The 8,613-nt window shown below is 38.8% G+C and overlaps 1 protein-coding gene across 2 annotated transcripts in view; it reads right to left on the reverse strand.

The window, feature by feature from the left end:
* BICC1 (BicC family RNA binding protein 1) overlaps nt 1-8,613 on the reverse strand; it is a 92,706-nt gene that overhangs the window by 26,135 nt on the left and 57,958 nt on the right. Inside the window, exon 1 of one of the 2 annotated variants that reach the window (XM_015633528.3) lies at nt 3,518-3,694. The exons of the other annotated variant lie outside the window; for it this stretch is intronic. The gene's annotated coding sequence lies outside the window, so the exon portion shown is untranslated. Of the gene's footprint in view, nt 1-3,517; nt 3,695-8,613 lie in introns of those variants that run through there. 2 annotated transcript variants of the gene reach the window in all.

Here is an 8,613-nt window from a genome sequence, read left to right on the forward strand (position 1 = left end):
CTCCTTACCTGACTTCTCAAGGACACAGTGGGTGGAAATGGATACAAAGCAGGTCAGTTTAAGTCAAAGAAATTAGTCCTTTGAGAGTTTTTTGCTCTTTCCTTCAGTGAAACACTATTTAAATACAACATCCTCATCAAATTTTGCCGGAAAAGAGTGACTTGTAACTAAAAGATTTTGAAGTGTTTGAATTGGCCTTGCGCGAGTTGAAAGCACATTGAAACTATGTATGATCTGCAGGAAAACTCACAGGCACCCAAGTAACCATCAACAAACAGATCATTTCAGGAACCAATTAACAATTTAGAGACACAATTGGATCATAATAACCTGATTTTCTGTGTATTTCAGAAACAAAACTTCTTAATATGACTGTGGAATCACAGCTTGTTTGCTCTGCAGATGATTCCATGGATTAACAGTCACATTTAATTTAGAAAAAAAAACCTTCCTTGTCTTAGTGCCTAAGCCAAAAATCTTGGTTGGATAAAGCTCTACATTTAATATTTGAAATACCTACAGGTGTGATGGCAGCAATGCACTGTCAAAGCCCCCAGAAATATCCATGGCACCCTCCCAAGTGTGAAGAGAATTGTCAGGTACAAAACTGTAACAAGTGGGACAGGTGTCTGGTACTGACAGTGCAGATAAGCACAAACCAGCACTCCAGTCATGCTCCCACTGATCCATGTGGCCATGGCACCGGCACACAGCCCTGGCTGGCAGGAAACCACCCACTGAACAAGGCCAACCAACTCCCCATTCTTGTCCAGGTAATGCTATGTCATTCCTCATCCCTAAGGAACATGAGGTTTGGTAACTGTTTTCACTAGGGGGGTGTCACCTTTTTTTTTTAAAGCCCCCCAGTATAACTGGGATATGCTCCATATAAAACTAGAGAGAGCAAAGAACAGGTGCCTATTATAAATAAAGACATGAGACACCAAAGCTTTGCAAACAGAACAAAGGCTTCAGAAGAGGTCTGTGAGCTAAAAGCATATAAGACTTTAACACTATAAATAAAGTGCAGTACCAGACCCTGAAAAAGGTTTTAACCCATAAGAAATAACATGATTAGTGTCTTGCAAACTATTAAAAATGCCCTTCTATAGTAATCAGTTATTTTCCATCAATTTTGAAGGGCAGTATATTTTTCCTAAGGAATGGAAAAGAAAAAAAATTAACAGGTCTTTTTTCCCCCCCTCTCAAGAATGGATGAATATTTACATAGAATAGAAAGCTGAAGTTACACAACAGACACTGCTGGAAATTTTTCTCAAGAGTCTTAATTTTGCCAGACTCCAGCCTTCAAGTGGTCTTTTATTGCTCCTATCCTCAGATTCCTCACTCCACAGTTTGGCATAGTTTCACCTCCCCAGTCTTTGTCCACAGCTATACCAGCAAGCCTCCAGCTTTTTTGCTATTATTGTGTGTGACACTTCAGTAAACAAAACAAAATTCTTCCATGCAAAAGTATGTTTGTGTGAGTGCAAAGGCATCTACACCAACTTCTGCCACACAATAAATACCTCAGATATTGAAGCTGTTTAACTGTGTAGGCCTCTCCTGAAATTCAAGTGCTACATTTAATGTCTGGGGCAGCTCTTCAGACCACAGCTATGCATCCAGCTTGTTTACAGGATGAACAGCCTTAAGTTAAGTAACACAAATACCAAAATGCCATTACTCTAAAAATAGCCAGACAACTGGGCAACACCACGGCAGATGACAGTCATTCTTAAGAGTGGCTGATTAAGATTTGAATAGCCTGAGAGTATTACAGAACTTGAGCCATTCAAACAAAAAGACTCAAGAGACCCAGCATTTTTAAGGGACAAGTTATGAGAGTGTCTGTCCCAAACATACCAACAAAAACACACTAAGCTATGTGTGAAATTAAAAGGGAAAAAAAAAAACCCAACAAATTAACACATATAAGGTGGTAAGTCCCCATCTGAAAGGGCAATTGATCACTCTACAACAAGATGAAGAAACACAGACCTATAAAACAAGTGAATTAAGCAAAAAGGTAAAAAAAAAAAATCTTCCTATTAATATGGAAAAAAGGATAATCAAATTGGAACAATTTATTTGATGATGATGATAAATATATTAGGATATGCTGTGTGTACAGTTTTAGGAGTGGATATTCCCTCACCAAAGTAGATGACTGTTAATAGTCAAGAGAGACTTGAAATAGGCTCAAACCATTGCCATGGAAACGCAACATTAAGGCTAAAAGCATATGCAAATGCTCAGGAGTAAGGGCACATGCAAAAGAGCTTGACTGAATAATAAAGTAAATTCATCACTTGTGCACTTGGTGCTGTTGGCTTGCCAGTCTAAAAGAATCCTTATCCCCTCTCCAATACAACTCAGGGCACTCACCCTTCCTTCCCAGGGCCTAAACCACTGCAGGAAAAAGCTACTCGTGTATTAAGGCAGAAAGCAATGAGCCATTTCCTACTGAAGACTCCTGAGTTTTCTCAGAGGTATCACTCAACACACATCTTTTTTCCCCATTTTAGCTGAAATTAGACTGCAGCATCATTTTCTACGAACAAGATTTTGCCCAGCTAACTTGGACATGATCAAAAGCCTACCCAGAAGTTCATAAAACTCAACATGGGCTGCAAGCAATTAGCAGTGTCCTCAGAGAGACATATCCCGAGGCTCTGGGTGTTCTGGGGGATCTATTTGTTGTGGACAAACAACTGTTTATGAAATGTCCCTGGGAGGAGCTAGAGCCACTGCCTATATGTGCACACACATTTGAAAGACACTGTCTCCTCAGCACTTTTTCACTCTTAACTTTCCCCATTAATGCCACCTAACTCCAAACCATTTTTAGAAGGACTTCTGTTCAACTTGAGACATGAGAAAGAAGCTGAGGAAAAGCAAACACTTGTTGCACTGTTCCTGCACTCTGCTCTCCCCAGGAAAGGCAGTTTACACGCAGCCCTTCACTCTTGTTACGGTTTGGTTGCTGCCTTGCTGTCACCTGATGAGCATTAACCAACAGAACACTGCTTCTCAACCCTTAACAAGTGCCTGATGTGCAGCCAGCAATCCCCTCCTCACTTCTCACCACCATTTACAGTAATACACTTATATCCACAGACATACACAGATATACACAGACATACACAAATATTCACACAGTACAGACTCAGTAACACACCCACCTTACAGACACAAAAACCTTAAGAAATGCAGCACAGCATCTGGTAGAGCAGGGAAAAGAATCTTGTTTCCAAAGATTTCAGCGTAGCTCAAAAGAAAATGTCAGTATCTGCAAGAGGCTACTTAAAATGGCTCTTAGAGTGAAATCTCTGTTGGATGTAGCCTCACAAATTGAAAGAAATGAGATGCACTTGCACATGAATCATAGCTGAATCCCACATTTGGATCTCCTAGCAGCTTTGAAACATCACAGCAGAACACTGAAAATTCAAAATGCCCAGAATTAAGTGAAAATTAGCCAGAAACATCAGATAAGCTTTAAAAAATAGATTACCTGTACAATATTATGTTTGGAGAAATAAGCTATTGATGACTGGATTTCAGACCACTGACAGAGGAAATGAAGTTGAAAAGACTTCTCTTAAAGCATAAGCAAAGAGGGAAGACAAGGAAGAGGTAACAGATCATATGGCAATTTAAACAGAAAAGTGACCAGATTTCAAGGGAGAAGGGGAAGGCCAAGGTGGAGAAGAAAACCTGAAAAGAAGAAATGAGAATAAATTAATTGTAATCACCAAGACACTCCATTTCAGTTACACAACTTCAGTTACCACCATGATTAGCTTAAATTCCTTTTTACTTCTGAAAAGAGCCATTAGGGACATTTTGCAAATACAGTCAGCCACAAAAAGGCACATGCCATGCAGCCCTTCTGCCCTTGGGCACTTGATCTTCAGCCTTTAGCCCAAGAAGCCACCCTAAGCAAGGCAATCTCTCAGCAGGACACAAAGTCTGCAATGGCTTATTTTTTTCAGCACAGACCGAACAAATTCACAGTTCATGACTTAAATATCTTTGCCATTGTATCTCAAAACACAGACACAACCACAATGCCTGGGGAAGAAAATAAGAAATACAGAGAAGAAAAAAGCTGTAGTACCTTAAGATCAGCTTAACAGAAGACCTAGAGAACAGCCACAACATTCCTATCAGAAATAACACCACTGTATCTTCACTGGACATAGACTCATACTCAGGGTTGCAATTCTGATGCATAAGCCATGAGATAATTATAGTTTTTCACACACATTTTCAAAAAGTCCTTGTGACTATGTTTTTCAAAACAAAAAACACCATCTGACTTGTAATCTTAAATTAATGCCTCAGGCTCAGCCTTCCTTGCAGTGCTCCCACATCCAATCCCTGGCTACTGCTGCATCTTTTAATGTCTGATTCTCTGACTGCATCCTGCTGTGAGAGCTGGTTTGGGCACAGCTCCAAAAGGATGAATTCTGTGGCTGGACCAGGAAGATGTAGTTAGTCTGCAGCAAAGATTAAGACACTATATAGGCCTGAGTGAGCAGGACAAACAGATCTGTCCTCTTGGGAATCAGGATGGAATGAAATGTTTTCAGGAAGATAAAAACAGCTGCCTCCCAACAGGACATCAGACAAAGATAAGCCAAAGAGAGTTCATAGAATATATCACCATTACAAATACTTTACTTTCCTTGCTTTAGTATCACACTCTGTGAAATGAATTTTCCTCAGGAAAGTTTTCCTTGCCCAAATTATTATATATTTACAGAGTATTTCAACTGTATTCCTGTTGAACACGGTCAACAGGTAGCACTTGTTCTTTGATCTCTTTTTTCTAAACAAAGAAAAAAATGGCAAGTCCAGTAAAGAATAATCTAAACTGTATTCTTGAGAGCTATTCCAGTAGCAACAGCTATATGAATTAGATGAAAATAATGACAACCCAGTAAAACTTCAGTCTGAGAGTCCACAGGAATACTGATTCAAGGGCTTAGTAGACTCTTAAAAAAAGAACTCCAGTACAAGCAGACAACTTTCACTGCCTAGTTTTATTTCCCATGTACCAGACATTAATTACATTACTTACAACAGACAGATACTAAATAAGAAAAAGTCCCTGAACTCTTTTTTGAGGCTGTAAGTAATTTTCTGAGACAGCATTAGATTATTAACACATACCCATCTCTACATCTTGGGCTTGAAATATGAAGAATCAATACATATTTTAAATTTACCATGATCTTAAGTGTATAAAATTTGTCTCAAAAATTGTTGTATTATCAACAAGCTTCTGCCACTGACTGTGACTATTTGTTTTATTATTTTTTAGAAACACAAGGTACACATTTTTTTTCCAGCCAGCATGGCAATGTATTGGCTTTTTCCATGCACCACCACTGTGCAGGCTGTAGTCTCCAGGAAGACAAAGGCAAATAGATAAGGAAAGCAGTGTTTCCATCTTCCTTCTAAACCCCCTTGGGATGCACCTGATCAACAAAAACATTATCCATCTGGTGAAAATTGGTTCTGAATACTAAAACTTTCTAGATGTTTTTATACCAGCAGTTTGTTATGTGAATACCAAATCACATTTTAATCATGTAATAATTGACCATTTCTTAGCTTTTAGCTTGGCAATATGTATATGGCACTCTGAGATATATATCTATCTGAGATATGTATATATATATATCTGTATATACAGATATATACCTGTATACCTTACATCAAAAGGTTCTTATCCACAGATATTAAATTAATTTCACCAGTATAACAGGCAGTTCACAGCTGATTTGGGAAGAGAACCTTCATCTCCTGAAGAACAGTGACTTAAAAACATCTGGTTTTCTTTTCTTTTCAGGGAGGGGCTCAGAGCAAGCAAACACTGCCCACACTGTGGGTAAACACTCCTCTTCAAGGGTAACTTCCTTGTGATATACTGAGAAATAAAAACACCAAACACCTGAAAGATGTCCAGCATTGCCTTTCAAATCAAGAAATCATTCCTGAGCTCTTCTCAGATGAGTTTTCTCTGCATCACTTCTGTCATCTGTCTCTCCCCATTATTAGACTAAGAGCAAAACTCACTTCTGGGAAATTAAACAGCTATTGAGCATCTCTGCAATGTGAATTTCAGCAGTCACTTTGAGAAACTGCATTTTGTGTCCCAAAATTTGAGTTTAAATAGAAAGATGGGCACCTGAGTGGAACACAGTTTACATGCAAACACAGTGCAGAGTACATTGCAAGTTATCTGCTTGCTAGAAGCTTCTAAAAATCCAAAACCAATACATCAACTAATTCCAATTTTCACTGAAAGATCATGACAAATTTGTACTCTCAAGTAATTTAATTACAGCAATAAGTTCATATTACTGCATTCCAGGGCTTGAAATTTCAGTTTTACTACAGTTACTGCCAAGCACACTCATTGGATGCTAAGCCCCTTGATAATTCCCTTCATATTACAACTGTGTTTGTATTTTACCCCTCCCTTGTCTGGCCAAGTGTAAACAAATCTCTGTTCTTTGCAGAAAACACAGCAAGCCCCGATCAAAAACACAAAAGTCCAAAATCTTCCTACTCCTACAGGAATGACGAAAATTCAAATCATTCTTGTGTAAGTGTAGTTAAAGTACAATGGCCTACAAAGTACTGCTGGCTCCTTCACTACCTAGATTTTCCTTAAAACATTCACCAGCCTGACCATAAATACATTTCATCTTCCTCTGAGCCAGTACAAACTCATGACTTTAAGCTCTCATGGCTGCAGGCACACACCTCCCCAGCACAGCAACACTGGCAAGCTGAGCACAAACGAGATAAAAGGCTCAAGCAAACGTGACTTTCTTTCAAAGCCTTCTCGCCTGTCACCTACCCTGCACGCGAAGAATTAATGGCTGGGGCTGTTTGCTGAAGTGGCAGCAGTCTGCAGGCTCGGAAAAGTGACTCCAGTAAAGGAGGGATTTGCTGCCAGCTGCTGGCACAAGGGCTGCTGTGGGTTTGTGCGTGTCTGACTGCTCAGATCAGAGAGAACCAACACGAACTCCTGTGGCAGAGTTTCAAATGGCCTGGGATGGTCTTTCTGTCCATTTATTTATTGCAAAACAAGGAGGAGTCATCTATGCTTGAGTCAGCTGCTCCAGAAACAAAAGAAATAAACAAACTTGTGATCTAAACACAACGGTTCTTTAATTTTTAAAGTACACAATTGTGGGGTTTGGGGAAATTTTTCTTCAGAATATAAGAAACAGTACGCACTGACAGCTTCTCATTTACAGAGAAAGTTAATAAAAAGCAGATGGAGGTCATAATACAGCAACTACAATACATGCTGTAATTAATCTGGCACTCCAAACAATAAACACAATGTCAGCAAGAGACTCACTTTAAATCTCGAAGTCAATTACAGACCGATTGTCTCAGCAACACATCACAGAAATTATTGACCATTTACAAAGTTGCACCGAGGTAAGAAATCCTTCAGCTGCAACAGGTACTCTGTAGGTTAATTAGGAAGCTTAGCACCGAGTACCTAGACTGAATGCTTGGAGAAATATTTAAACTAAAAAGACTTTTTCCCTCAAAATATTCACAAGCCAAACAAACAAACAGAAAACAGCAGAATTTTTCCACCTTTACATCTCTCCCTGAGGAGACCAGCCACTGGCAAAGAAAAACTGGATAATTCATGCGCATGCATGCATTTTAAGTGGCAAAATACGCAAATCTTGTCACTCTTGGCAAGTTATTAAAAAAAACTAGGCTAGAAGATAGTGAGGCATAGGAAGTTTGGGCCTCCAGACAGAGACTATGTCTACTCAGAAAAACGATGGCAGTGCTGTTACATTTGAAATGCTGAGAAAAATCAAAGAAAATCATTGTCGTTTCAAGTTCTACATCCACAGTTGGAAGAAAAAAATTGAAAATCCCTGTGTTAGTTTCCAGTAACTCATTCTCTAAAGAAAAAATAATTACAGCCCCTTTCCAGCCATCTCCTACAAATATTTCATGTCCCACCAATTTGAATCAGGAATATGTAGAACAACAGCTGTGGACAAACAACACAAGTGAGCTGAAAATTTTCCCCACAGTTTAGCTGTCTAAATACTTGTGGGAGAAGACAAGTTTTCCATTAATGGCAGCAAAATCAAATTCTAGCTCACAAGTGTAGCAAAAAAAACCCTAAAAATTGATAACTCAATCAATAATAATTTTATGTCCTATTCATAAAGTTGCCTTCAACTGATTTTATCTGGGTAAATTTCAACCAGCATTAAAAGGTTGTATATTATACCAAGTATGAGAGTTACTTCAAAAATTACCAGCAAACACTAGATTTAAAAACGAGAGAATTGCTTGAAAGAAACCACAAAATATGACCCAGCGCTCGCCCTGCTGCACCAAAGTCCTGAATGCCAATGCTGAGTATAGGTTTATGTCAATATTTTAGTCAGCACATACCTCACTCTTTCTGGATAATCTTTAGCCTGCCTATACAGAACAAAAAAGAGAGAAAGGAAAAAGGAAAAAGGAAAAAGGAAAAAGGAAAAAGGAAAAAGGAAAAAGGAAAAAGGAAAAAGGAAAAAGGAAAAAGGAAAAAGGAAAAAG

This window comes from Parus major, chromosome 6, assembly GCF_001522545.3.
Source record: "Parus major isolate Abel chromosome 6, Parus_major1.1, whole genome shotgun sequence".
Classification (NCBI taxonomy): domain Eukaryota; kingdom Metazoa; phylum Chordata; class Aves; order Passeriformes; family Paridae; genus Parus; species Parus major.